The 12,482-nt window shown below is 43.1% G+C and overlaps 1 protein-coding gene across 7 annotated transcripts in view; it reads left to right on the top strand.

The window, feature by feature from the left end:
• SLC25A21 (solute carrier family 25 member 21) overlaps positions 1-12,482 on the top strand; it is a 396,583-nt gene that overhangs the window by 12,104 nt on the left and 371,997 nt on the right. The window lies entirely within an intron of this gene.

Raw genomic sequence — 12,482 nt, 5'->3', positions numbered from 1 at the left:
TAAACCATTTATGGTAATGTACAAATAATCCATATATAAATCATGAGGGACAAGGAGGGTGAGGTAATATCTTATCTTGGATTAACCTCTGTTGGTGGAAGGGACAAGCTGTGACATTTTGGGGATAACCCTACCTGGTAAAGGGTTCTGTCTCCATGTGCCCTGTAACGTTGGGATGCTTTGGGGCCTGACACCAGGAGCCATCCCAGAAGCACAAAGTGTCACCCTGGCTCTCACTAGCCTTGTTACTCCTTGCAGGGTGATACCAACAGCCCTTCTCTTCCCAAGTCTCTCCAAAATCCATGCTCCCCCAAGTTCTTAGCTACCAGACATTCATACCATTCCCCTCTGGTTCATCACCCCGTTGTGTGAAAACCGTCTGTCAGTTATCAGTTTGGCGCGCACACACTACATACAGTTTGCACACCAGTGATCTGCTTGGGTAAGAATAAACAAAAGGTTTATTTAATAGAAAAACCACAGATTCAAAGATGAAATAGTAAAGGAAAGCAAATGTATAAAAGTTACACAGAAAATAAACAAAGATGTGACTTCAGGCTTTACATTTCCATATTAGCTAAAATCCCTTTTCTCATACAAGTTACTTATTGCCCTTGAACAATTTCCTGGTATGCCCTCTAGCTTTAGTCCCTTCTACCAACAGAAGTTGGTCCAATAAAATATATTGCTTCACCCACTTTGTGTCTCTAATATCCTGGGACCAACATGGCTGCAACAACCCTGCAAATAATGTCATTAAGACCCGGATCCAGCAAAGCACACAAACATCTGTTTACTTTTAAGCACATGGGTAGTCCCACTGAAGTGAATGTGTTTAGAAGTATGGAAACTAAAGACAATAATAAATGAGATTAGTACCTCCCACAACATCATAGCTTTCACTGTTAGACTCTGATCCAGCAAAACGCTTAACTTTAAGCATGGGAGAGTCCCACTGATTTTAGAGTTTGATTTTAGTACGTTCAGTGTCCATACTCCAACATACGTCTTAAAATCTACACAGAACTGTCAACCTTGTTTCTTATCACATGTTCATTTAAAAAAATGGACTATTTGCCCTTTGGTGATCAGAGTCTGCAATTATTTCTGAACAGTACATTATATGCACAAAGGAATTATGGAAAGTAGTTTACAAACTGATATTTGAAATATTTGCATAACTTTCCACCTGCCAGAGCTCCGAACACATATAAATAATAAGTGTGGCAGCGTTCAGGGGGTGATCTGCACTAAACAATTTCTAGCTGATTATGCAGGTTCATTATTGGTATTGATGACTAAGTCAGTCTTACTTTGTACTGTTTCCTCCTGTGGACTTGAAGAGGTGCAGGGGGGAAGAATGCAGCAGACTGCAGCCAGACATCCCTAATCCCACCTTTACAGAGGGGATCTTAGGGAAAAGGGAGTAACTAGTTGGGCACAAAGTTAGCTAATGATGTCCGTACTTCCTGGGCAACTCCTTGGTCAGGATCTACAGGTTTGGGTTCCTTCATGCAGACAGAAGGGAGCATTTGTCCCTAAAATTTTATACCTTTAGTCCGACCTACATGTTAAAACATCAGAGAGCTAATATGATTCTTTCAGGTGGGTTGGGGTTTCTTCCTAATTAAGGACTCTAATTATATTGAAGGTAAAATTGTTTTTTTTTAAAAAAAAAACACCGACAATAAGCTTGGGTATATAGCAAAAGGAATCTTGAAATTAAAGGGTTAAGGTATATATTAAAACAAAAAACTGCTTTTACTTTTGCCACTCATTTTCTGCGTTATCCACAAGATGGCAGTGTAAGACTGCCATCTTGTGTTTAAATGTGTAGTATTTGGTTATGGAAGGAACAAAAATTAAGTTGTATACTTAGCCTTTGCAGGTGAGAGATAAAATTTCAATATGTCAATCTAGATGAAAAATGTTTGAAAAATTATTGTAAAGATAGAGGAACGAAAAGTTCATATACATAATCAATAGGGCCTGAAAACAAACACACATACTACATAATCTTCTGTGTATATACGCATACCTAAATTTAATTAAGTTAAACATTCTGTTTTGTTAGGAATTCTACAGTCTAAGAAACAGCAATATCTTTTCCCCCAAAAGTTCATACTGTGAAGATAAAAGTGACAACATCAAATTTTCTGTTTTACAACAAATCTACAATAAAGATCACATAACATAGTAATATATAATTGGCCAGAAGCGGGAGGATGGTTTTGTGATTAAGATACTGTTTTATTAACCAGGACACCTGGGGTGAAATCCTGGTTCCATTGATATCAGTGGGTGTTTTGCATTGACTTTAACAGAGTAGGAATTCACCCTTGGATTCTATACCTAGTTCTGCCACAGACTTCATGTGACCTTTCAAAAATCACTTAATCTATCAGTGGCTCTCAACCTTTCCAGACTACGATATTTTCAGGAGTCTGATTTGTCTTGCGTACCACCCCAAGTTTAATCTTACTTAAAAACTACTTGCTTACAAAATCAGACATAAAAATACAAGTGTCACAGTACACTATTACAGAAAAATTGCTTACTTTCTCATTTTTACCACCTAATTATAAAATAAATCAATTGAAATATAAATATTGTACTTACATTTCAGTGTATAATATATAGAGCAGCATAAAACAAGTCATCGTCTATATGACATTTTAGTTTGTACTGACTTTGCTACTGCTTATGTAGCATGTTGTAAAACTAGGCAAATATCTAGATGAGTTGATTTACCCCCTGGAAGATCTCTGCGTACCCCCAGGGGTACATGTACCCCTGGTTGAGAACCGCTGTTCTATGTCACCCACCAATGGGTAGGCAGCACAACCTGGCCGTCAGAGCAGGAAGCTGACTTAGTGGTCATAGCAGAATCAGAGGTCAAAACCAGAGGCATGGTCAGGAGACAAGCCAATAGTTGATCAGGAGTCAGAACAGGACCAAAAGGTAGGGTCAGAAGACAAGTCAGAATCGAGTTCTGAGGGTGGCAGGGACTAGGGCTAGAGCAGAGCAGGCAAGGGTGGGGGAGCAAGGGCTGGACAGGAAGCAATCAAGTGCAGCTGCAGGCCTGGAACCCATTGAGGACCGCCGCTTAAATGGTGGTCAGTTGGCTCTTCTGGCCAGGCAAGAGCACAGTCATTTAGTGCGGGTTTATTGGGCCTAGCTGAACTAGGGTTGCCAACTTTCTAATTGCACAAAACCAAACACCCTTGATCCTTCCCCAAGGCCCCTCCCCTTCCCTGAAGACTTGCTCCCTTTCACTCCATCTCACCTCCCTCCATCGCTCACTCTCCCCCACCCTCACTCACTTTCATCTAGCTGGGGCAGGGTTCAGGTGCAGCAGGGGGTGAGGGCTCCACGGGCTTGGAGGTGGGGCCAGGGATGAGGGGTTTGGGGTACAGGAGGGGGCTCCAGACTGGAGGGTTTGGGGTGCAAGAGGGGCTCAGGGCTGGGGCAGAGAGGTTTGGGCTCTGTGTGGGGCTGGGGATAAGGGGTTTGGGGTACAGGAGGTGTCTTAAAGCTGGGGCAGAGGGTTGGGGTGTGGAAGGGGGTTCGGGGTGTGGCTCTGTCCAGGCGGTGCCTACCTCAGGTGGCTTCTGGAAGCGGCTGGCATGTCGCCTTCCTAGGCAGAGTGGCCAGAGGGCTCTGCACGCTGCCTGCCCCCGCAGCTCCCATTGGCTGTGGTTCCTGGTCAGTTGGTGCTGCAGAGCCGGTGCTGGGGTGGGGGCAGTGCACGGAGCTCCCATAGCCGCCCCTGCGCCTAGGAGCCGGACATGCTGGCTACTTCCAGGAGCCGTGCGGAGCAAGGGAAGGTAGGGGGCCTGCCTTAGCCCTGCTGCGCTGCTGACTGGATTTTTAGCGGCCCGGTCAGCAGTGCTGACCAGAGCTGCCAGGGTCCCTTATCGACCAGGCGTTCCAATCGAAAACTGGATGCCTGGCAACCTTAAGATGAACTCATTGGGTTGCTAGGTGACTGAGCCTAGAGGCAGCTGAGTTCCTGACACTTTATGCCTAAGTTTACTGAATCTGCTTAAAAAAACAAAGGGGGATGGGGGGAAGGGAAGCATGGACCAGTTTGTGAGTAATAGTGCCCTTAAGGTCTGGTCAACACTTAAAATTTAGGTCAACTAGCTACAGCACTCACACATTCCTGAGTGCTGTAGTTGTGCTGAGATAACTCCCAGTGTAAATGTAGCTAGATCAATGAAAAGAATGCTTCAGTCAACATAGCTAGCATTGCTCAGGGAGGTAAAATTCCTGAAGGAAAAACCCCTTCTGTCGATGTAGGCTGTGTTTACACTATGCGGTTATGCCAGCATAGCTACCGTGCCGTAGCTAGACAGCTATACTTCTAGTAGTGTAGACATGGTCTTAGTCTGCTTTTGATTGCACCTATAGCTAAGCTGGTTCTTCTAAGCATCTAGCATGCTGTAAAATGCCATTAATGGCAAGTGCTAAATTTCACCACTGTAAACACCAGACTCTCCATGACTGAAGGTCTAGTGGCCTGCACATCCCAGTTTATTTAGTGGCTTGTCCCTTGGACTATATTATTTATTTATTTATTTATTTATTTATGCTGGCAGTTATACAAAGATTGCAATGCAAGCATGTGGCCTCTATTTTTCCTGCAGCTCAAGACAGTTAAAAAGTGATGCCCCCAAAGATTGTTTCACTGACATTCCAAAGCCCTAGGCCAACTTGTGTATAGTGGTGTAGTCCTGGACAAATGTTGTTTGGGGGTGCCTGAAAATTGTTTTGTAGGATTAGAATTCATATGTTCTTGGCTCTTAGACTTTTGTGTTCAATCCATTAGACTACATGGTTGCTGCTGTTCTTGTTCTCTAGACCCTCTTCAATTTTAATTTTGGTAGGAAATGTAATTTACAGGTCACTTTTCATCCTTCATTTAATAGATCATTTCCCAGTTTGGGACATTCTTTTCATGGTTTCCTTGACATTACTCTGTTTGTGTTACACTGAAATGTGTTGATGACTGGTTTCCTCCAGGACCCACCCAGACAAAAACAAAATGTGATGCTTTCCCAGTGCTTAAAACTTTTTTTTTTTAAGTCTTCATATTTAACTTATATTCAAATGCTCATTCTGTAAATGTTATCACAGAACTGGGAAACTTCCCTGCTCTCTTGTAAACTCAACTTTGAATGCAAATCTTAACTTTTATTTGTTAAAATGCGTGTAATGTTGCTTACGTTTGCAAAATGTATATTTATTTGTAGGGTACTCATAAAACTGAAGAGCAGATTAACTTTAGTCTTTCAGTTGACATCAGGTACCATCCTTGATTGACTGATCTTCCATGAGAGAATGATTATTACACCTGTTCTGGTTCTACTACCACATTATCAGGCAGTGTTCCTGACTTTGGTGATTTTTATCATGAGTTTCATGGTATTTGGTGTTTTCCTCAGCTGCTAGAGTCATGTGATTATGTAAGAATCTTAGTTTGTTTGTTTTTTTAAGATAAATTGTTAGTCCTCATGGTTGTGGACAAAAGCTTGAAAGCATGAACCCTAAAGTCTTAAAAAACAGAAGACAAATAAAACCTCAAATGTATTTATTTATTAAAAATCTCATAATTAAGTCAATCTGATACTGTTTTTTTAGTGTCTTAGTCATGATTTTTGACTGGTTGGGTTGGTAATAATTTACGGCTTTAATTAACAGGAGCTATGAAGATATAATCTACAGACAAAGCTTGGAATGCTGTCTTGGAGCTAGTGGAAATACAGATACACTATAAAGGAAATATTGGTCTCATGGAGGCCAATAAAGCACTAGTGTGAAATAACCATCCTAATGCTTATTGAAACTATTCCCAAGTGTCTAGTACAGAAGATGCTACTTCTCTGTAAAATCTGACAAATACTGGCACAAAAATGAAAAAAAAGTGTGTATTTAAATATACACATAAAATAGTGCTAATTACTAACTTATTAAATGTGGTAATGTGAATATGTGAAATACACAATACTTAAACTGGGTAGATATATGAGTTAGTGTTGGGGATAATTTGGTCTCTTCTAAATATCTGGTAGCTTGCTCTGGGTACCAGAAGCTCCTCTCAGAGCTACGCTAGGTACCCTGATTACATCTGCCCTTTGATACAGGTCCCTACCAAAGAGGCAACCTAAAGAGGGGAGAGGGAAGTAGTACAAGTTAATGTAGCCTTGGAATATATTAATTTGTGCAGAGAGGAAAGGGTTTTAGAAGATTCAATAGAGGAGCCCAGTTACTTTTCATTGTCTCAATTCCCCCCTCTCATTGCTTGGTTTGTAAAGCCTGAACCATGCAGGGGGACTTTGTGGGATTGGGGGATTATGTTGCAGAGGCGATCACTTCCTTCCCCGCATCTTTGCTCATGGATGAGAGCAGGGCTGCAAGTGAGTGAGGAACAAATAGCAGCTTTATTTAACTCGTATCTGTTCTTAAAATGATCATATATCAAAGTTGGGATGTAAATGGGGACATGAGATGGTGCTTCGTTGAGAAAACCTGCACAATATTTTGTTTCTTTGTGAATGGTTAAAGTAGTGTCCACTCCCCTCTCCACCCCCTGCATCTTCACTTCTTTCCCATCGGAACAAAATGGAGATTGATCACTAAATGTATTTGATATCTCTGTAATGTTGACAAAGAATATATATAACTTTTTTCTTTCATGTAGTGGTTGCCCAAAGGGAAGGAAAATTCAGAGGGAGCTTGTAAGCAAGTATTTGGGCCAGTACGCAGTATTTGTGATAGACGAGAGAAATATTAAAATTGTCTCTTTGAGCAGTTGTTCACTACATATCTATAAAGGGGAGGAGGAGAATGGTATTTGTGAGGAAACAGTCACAGACATTTTTTCCCCTCTCAAATATTAAACATTGAATATTGCTAAAGATCAGAGTAAATGGAAAAAAAAAGTTGTCTTTAGGGTATGAAACTATTTTACCGTAATGTCAATACATTTAAATTGGTTCAGACTTTTCTTATTAGAATAAATGTTTCCTCTTAAAATGGATGATAATCATAATCAAGACTAAATTTGTTCTGTTATTTATTTTCAAAATGATTGTACATGTTTAGCAGACTTTTGATTTAAATCCCTAGGGATATATTGGAGACAGATGTTTAGATGACCTCATGTTTAAAGTAATGTTGTATTTGGACAGCAGATTAAATTTTGCTTAAAATCTTTCCTTATATATTAGAGTAGTTTGGGATGCAGAAAGTAATCAATAATTTATATTGGAAAGATACTACTGTATTTCTATAAAAGAGAGGTTTTTTTTCCAGGAGTCTATATGCTACAAAAGGTCTGATTATGAAACAGCTTGTTTACAAATGAAAATATTGTTTCTGGCTGGAGAGCTAAATGGGAAACAGATTTTTAAAATTCCATGAATTTAAATGCAAATTTACCATGTCATTTATACCTTCCCTAAAAAGCTGGTAAAAGCCTGCAACAGGATTTATAATGTAATATCACTTGAAGATTGCTTTGTAAACCTCCATGAGAGCAAATATTTTATCATTTGCTTTCTTTGAACAATGGTGTCGACCTGGTTACAATCAAGATCATGGTAGGTAAGTATGATTGTTCTACATGGGAGGCAGTTCAGTGGCCCATAATAATGAAATCATCAGTATTTCAACAAAAGTAATTATCAAAATTGGCCGATTGAAAATATATGGATATGTATTAATTGACAGATAAAATAGTGATCTTCAAAAGATTGAAGTGACTTACTACTTGCATTAGGCAACACTTTGCCTTTTAATGTGTTTTGTTAGATAAAGAGAAGTTATTCAATAAATGGCATTTAGCCATTTGCAGTTGTAACTAAAGTTACTATAGTGATTAATGTGTAGTTATCCTTGTCACTACTACCTGGAAAAAATTATTAATATTTTACTGGAATAATAAAACGATTCAGGTTTTTTCTCTGTAAGCTAAAAGAAAAGATTATCTGAAAACATTAGTGATGTTACGATTCTTGGGGCTAAACCCTTCTTTCACTTAAAAAGGCATATTAGTGTCTAAAACATCATAAAAGCTATATGTGTGTTGCACACAAAGGACAAAGCACCAGAAACCCAAACCAGAGGGAATTTGCATCCTCTGTACATCATGTTTCTGTGGCTCACTACAGGTGTGTGAAATATAGATGTATCAAATATGGCCGGTAGGTTCCTCTAGAGCATGGATCCACTTGCTGGTTGGAGAGAGAGGGTGAATGTAGTGTCTACCTACCATTGTTTCTGTGGGCAAAGAGGTTTTGCTCAGGCTTTTCCTGTGGGAATCAAGAGTTGGGATTTAGATGCTGATATCTGCTGAAAAATATTGGCAAACATTCTGTTTACAAATAATTTCCTAATATTTACCCTCATTTCTTATTAATAGCTTTGCATGGAAATCAGGATCTATAGTGTCCTAAGAGTTCATCTGTTCCTGCTTTTCTCATAAAAAGCAAAGGGCCAAATACAGGGAATATGTCTAAGGGTATGTCTACGCTACGAAATTACTCAGATTTTACAGAATGTATAAAGTCGAGTGCATGCGTCCACACTAAACATATTAATTTGGCAGTGTGCGTCCACAGTACCATGGCAAGCATCAACATTCTGAGCGGTGCACTGTGGGTAGCTATCCTGCAGTCCCCGCTGCCCATGGGAATTCTGGGATCAGCTCCCAATGCCTGATGGAGCCAAAAATTTGTCACGGGTGGTTATGGGTAAATGTCGTCAGTCAACCCTCCCTCCGTGAAAGCAACGGCAGAGAATCATTTCATGTCCTTTTCCCTGGATTGCCCCAGCAGACGCCATAGCACGGCAAGCATGGAGCCCGTTCAGCTCACCGCAGCAGTTATGACCATTGTAAACACCTCATACATTATTGTGCAGTTTATGCAGAACCAGAACCTGAAAAACCAGGTGAGAAGGCGACAGCAGCGCGGTGATGAGAGTGAGGACATGGACACAGATTTCTGTAAAACCGCGGTCCCTGGCAATTTGGAGATCATGGTGTTAATGGGGCAGGCTCATGCTGTGGAACGCTGATTTTGGGCCCGGGAAACAAGCACAGACTGGTGGGACTGCATAGTGTTGCAGGTTTGGGATGATTCCCAGTGGCTCCGAAACTTTTGCATGCGTAAGTGCACTTCCATGGAACTTTGACTTGCTTTCCCCTTCCCTGAAGCGCAAGAATACCAAGATGAGAGCAGCCCTCACAGTTCACAAGCGAGTGGCAATAGCCCTGTGGAAGCTTGCAACGCCAGACAGCTACCAGTCAGTCGGTAATCAATTTGGAGTGGGCAAATCGACTGTGTGGGTTGCTGTGATGCAAGTAGCCAACGCAATCATTGAGCTGCTGCTATCAGAGTAGTGACTCTGGGAAATGTGCAGGTCATACTAGATGGCTTTGCTGCAATGGGATACCCTAACTGTGGTGGGGCTATAGACGGAACCCATATCTCTATCTTGGGACCGGACCACCAGGGCAGCCAGTACATAAACCGCAAGGGGTACTTTTCAATGGTGCTGCAAGCCCTGGTGGATCACAAGGGATGTTTCACCAACATCAACGTGGGATGGCCGGGAAAGGTTCATGACGCTCGCGTCTTCAAGAACTCTGGTCTGTTTAAACGGCTGCAGGAAGGGATTTACTTCCCAGACCAGAAAATAACTGTTGGGGATGTTGAACTGCCAATAGTTATCGTTGGAGACCAGCCTACCCCTTAATGCCCTGGCTCATGAAACCGTACACAGGCACCCTGGACAGTAGTAAGGAGCTGTTCAAGTGCAGAATGGTGGTAGAGTGTGCATTTGGATGTTTAAGGGGTCGCTAGCACAGTTTACTGACTTGCTCAGACCTCAGTGAAACCAATATTCCCATTGTTATTGCTGCTTGTTGTGTGCTCCACAATCTCTATGAGAGTAAGGGGGAGACGTTTGTGGCGGGGTGGGAGGTTGAGGCAAATCGCCTGGCCGCTGAATACATGCAGCCAGACACTAGGGCGATTTAGAAGAGCACAGCAGGAAGCACTGCACATCAGAGAAGCTGTGAAAACCAGTTTCATGACTGGCCAGGGTACCATGTGACACTTCTGTTTGTTTCTCCTTGATGAAAACCCACTCCCTTGGTTGACTCTAATTTCCTGTAAGCCACCCGCCCTCCCCCGTTCAATCACCGCTTGCTTGCAAAGGAAATAGTCACTATTGTTTAAAAACCATGTATTTTTTTATTAATTGATTATAAAAATAGGGAGAACTCACAAGGTAGCCCAGGTGGGGTGTGGGAGGAGGGTAGGAGGGAAGGAAAAGGCCATTTCAAAACTTGTTGAAAGACAGCCTTCTGTTGCTTGGGCTGTCCACTGGGGTGGAGTGGTTGGGTACCCGGAGCCTCCCCCCACCTCGTTCTTGGGCATCTTGGGGAGGAGGGAGGGCAGTTAAACAGAGGCTGCAGCAGCAGTCTGTGATCCTGCTGCCATTCCTGAACCTCCACCAGATGCCGGAGCATGTCCGTTTGATCCCGCAGTAGGCCCAGCGTTGCATCCTGCCTCCTCTAACCTTCCTGCCACCACCTCTCATCTCGATCGTCCCTCCTGTCCTCACGTTCATTGGCCGCTTTCCTGTACTGTGCTACTGTGTCCCTCCACACATTCTGCTGAGCTCTGTCAGTGCCAGACAATTGCATGAGCTCAGAGAACATTTCACCGCGCGTGCGTTTTTTTTTTGCCACCTTATCTGAGATAGCCTTTGGGACGGAGGAGGGAGGCTTGAAACATTTGCAGCTGCAGGAGGAAAAAAAGGGAGTGAAGTATTTAAAAAGATACATTTTATAGAACAATGGCTATACTCTTTCATGGTGAACAGCACTATTCACATTACATAGCACATGTGATTTCGGTACAAGGTCGCATTTTGCATCTTATATTGAGTGCCTGCAGCTTTGGTGTTAGAGATCACACATGCAGTGCCAGGCAACAGAATTCGGCTTGCAAGCAGTCATGGTAAGCCATAGTCTTTCGGCTTCTGCAACCTTCATAACAGCAATGCCCTCCTTTCCCATACCAAGCAAAGCCCATTGAGTTGGCCGTTTAGTGCTGCGGTTTTCGTGTTAACGTGCAGCAGCAGAAACCAAACTAACCCCCCCCCCCAATCCAATTCTCTGGGATGATCGCTTTACCCCTCCCCCCACCATGTGGCTGGTATCAGGGAAGATCCCTGCTAGCCAAATGCAAACAGCTCAGCGCCAATGCCCGCCCCTCCCCCCCACCGCTTGGCTAACTGCAGGGAGGATTTATTTTCAGCCACAGGCTGAATTCCCGTATTTCAGCCAGGTTACCATGAACAATATCACTCTCCTGAGGATAACACAGAGAGATAAAGAACGGATGTTGCTTGAATGCCAGCAAACACCAGGACCATAAGCTGCCAGGCTTTGTCATGCAATGATAGCAGATTACTTGCTACTAGCATGGTATGGTAAAGTGTCCTACCATAGAGGACGGAATAAGGCTGCTCTCCCTAGAAACCTTCTGCAAAGGCTTTTACCGTACCTCCAGCACAACTTCATGGAGACGTCCCTGGAGGATTTCCGCTCCATCCCCAGACACGTTAACAGACTTTTCCAGTAGCTGTACTGGTCATGAATGCATCCCAAATCCTCCGGGCTACTTAATCATTAAAAAATGCTTGCTTTTATAACATGTATTATATTTAAAAAGGTACACTCACCAGAGGTCCCTTCTCCGGCTTGGTTGGGTTGGGAGGGTATTTCAGTCAGGGAAACAAAAAGATCCTGGCTGTTGGGGAGAACGGTGTGCTCTCGTCAAGCTCCTCCTCCTCATCTTCCCCGTCCGCAAAATCCTCAGGCATGGTGGAGAGTACCCCATCATCGGAGTCCACAGACAGGGGTGGGGTAGTTGTGGCGCCCCTCCCCCCTCCCCCCCCAGAATTGCATGCAGCTCAGCGTGGAAGCGGCATGTCTGCGGCTCTGTCCCAGAGCGTCCGTTTGATTCTTTGGTTTTCTGGTACTCTTGTCTGAGCTTCTTAAGTTTCACGCGGCACTGTGTTGCGTCCCTGTTGTAGCCTCTGTCCATCATGGCCTTGGAGATTTTTTTGAAATGTTTTGGCATTTTGTCTTTTGGAATGTAGTTCTGATAGCACAGATTCGTCTCCCCATACAGCGATCGGATCCAGTACCTCCTGTTTGGTCCATGCTGGAGCTTTTTTGCAATTCTGGGATTGCACGATCACCTGTGCTGATGAGCTCGCCTGGCCAAACAGGAAATGAGATTCCCGGGGTTTTTCCTGTCTACCTGGCCAGTGCATCTGAGTTCCGAGCGCTGTCCAGAGCGGTCACAATGGTGCACTGTGGGATAGCTCCCGGAGGCCAATACCGTCGAATTGCATCCACACTAACCCTAATTCGAAACGGCGATGTTGATTTCAGTGCT

The sequence above is a fragment of the Lepidochelys kempii genome, chromosome 6 (assembly GCF_965140265.1).
Source record: "Lepidochelys kempii isolate rLepKem1 chromosome 6, rLepKem1.hap2, whole genome shotgun sequence".
In the NCBI taxonomy this organism is placed as follows: domain Eukaryota; kingdom Metazoa; phylum Chordata; order Testudines; family Cheloniidae; genus Lepidochelys; species Lepidochelys kempii.
The sequence above is the reverse complement of the archived record's forward strand: the minus strand, read 5'-3'. Positions and strand labels throughout refer to the sequence as shown.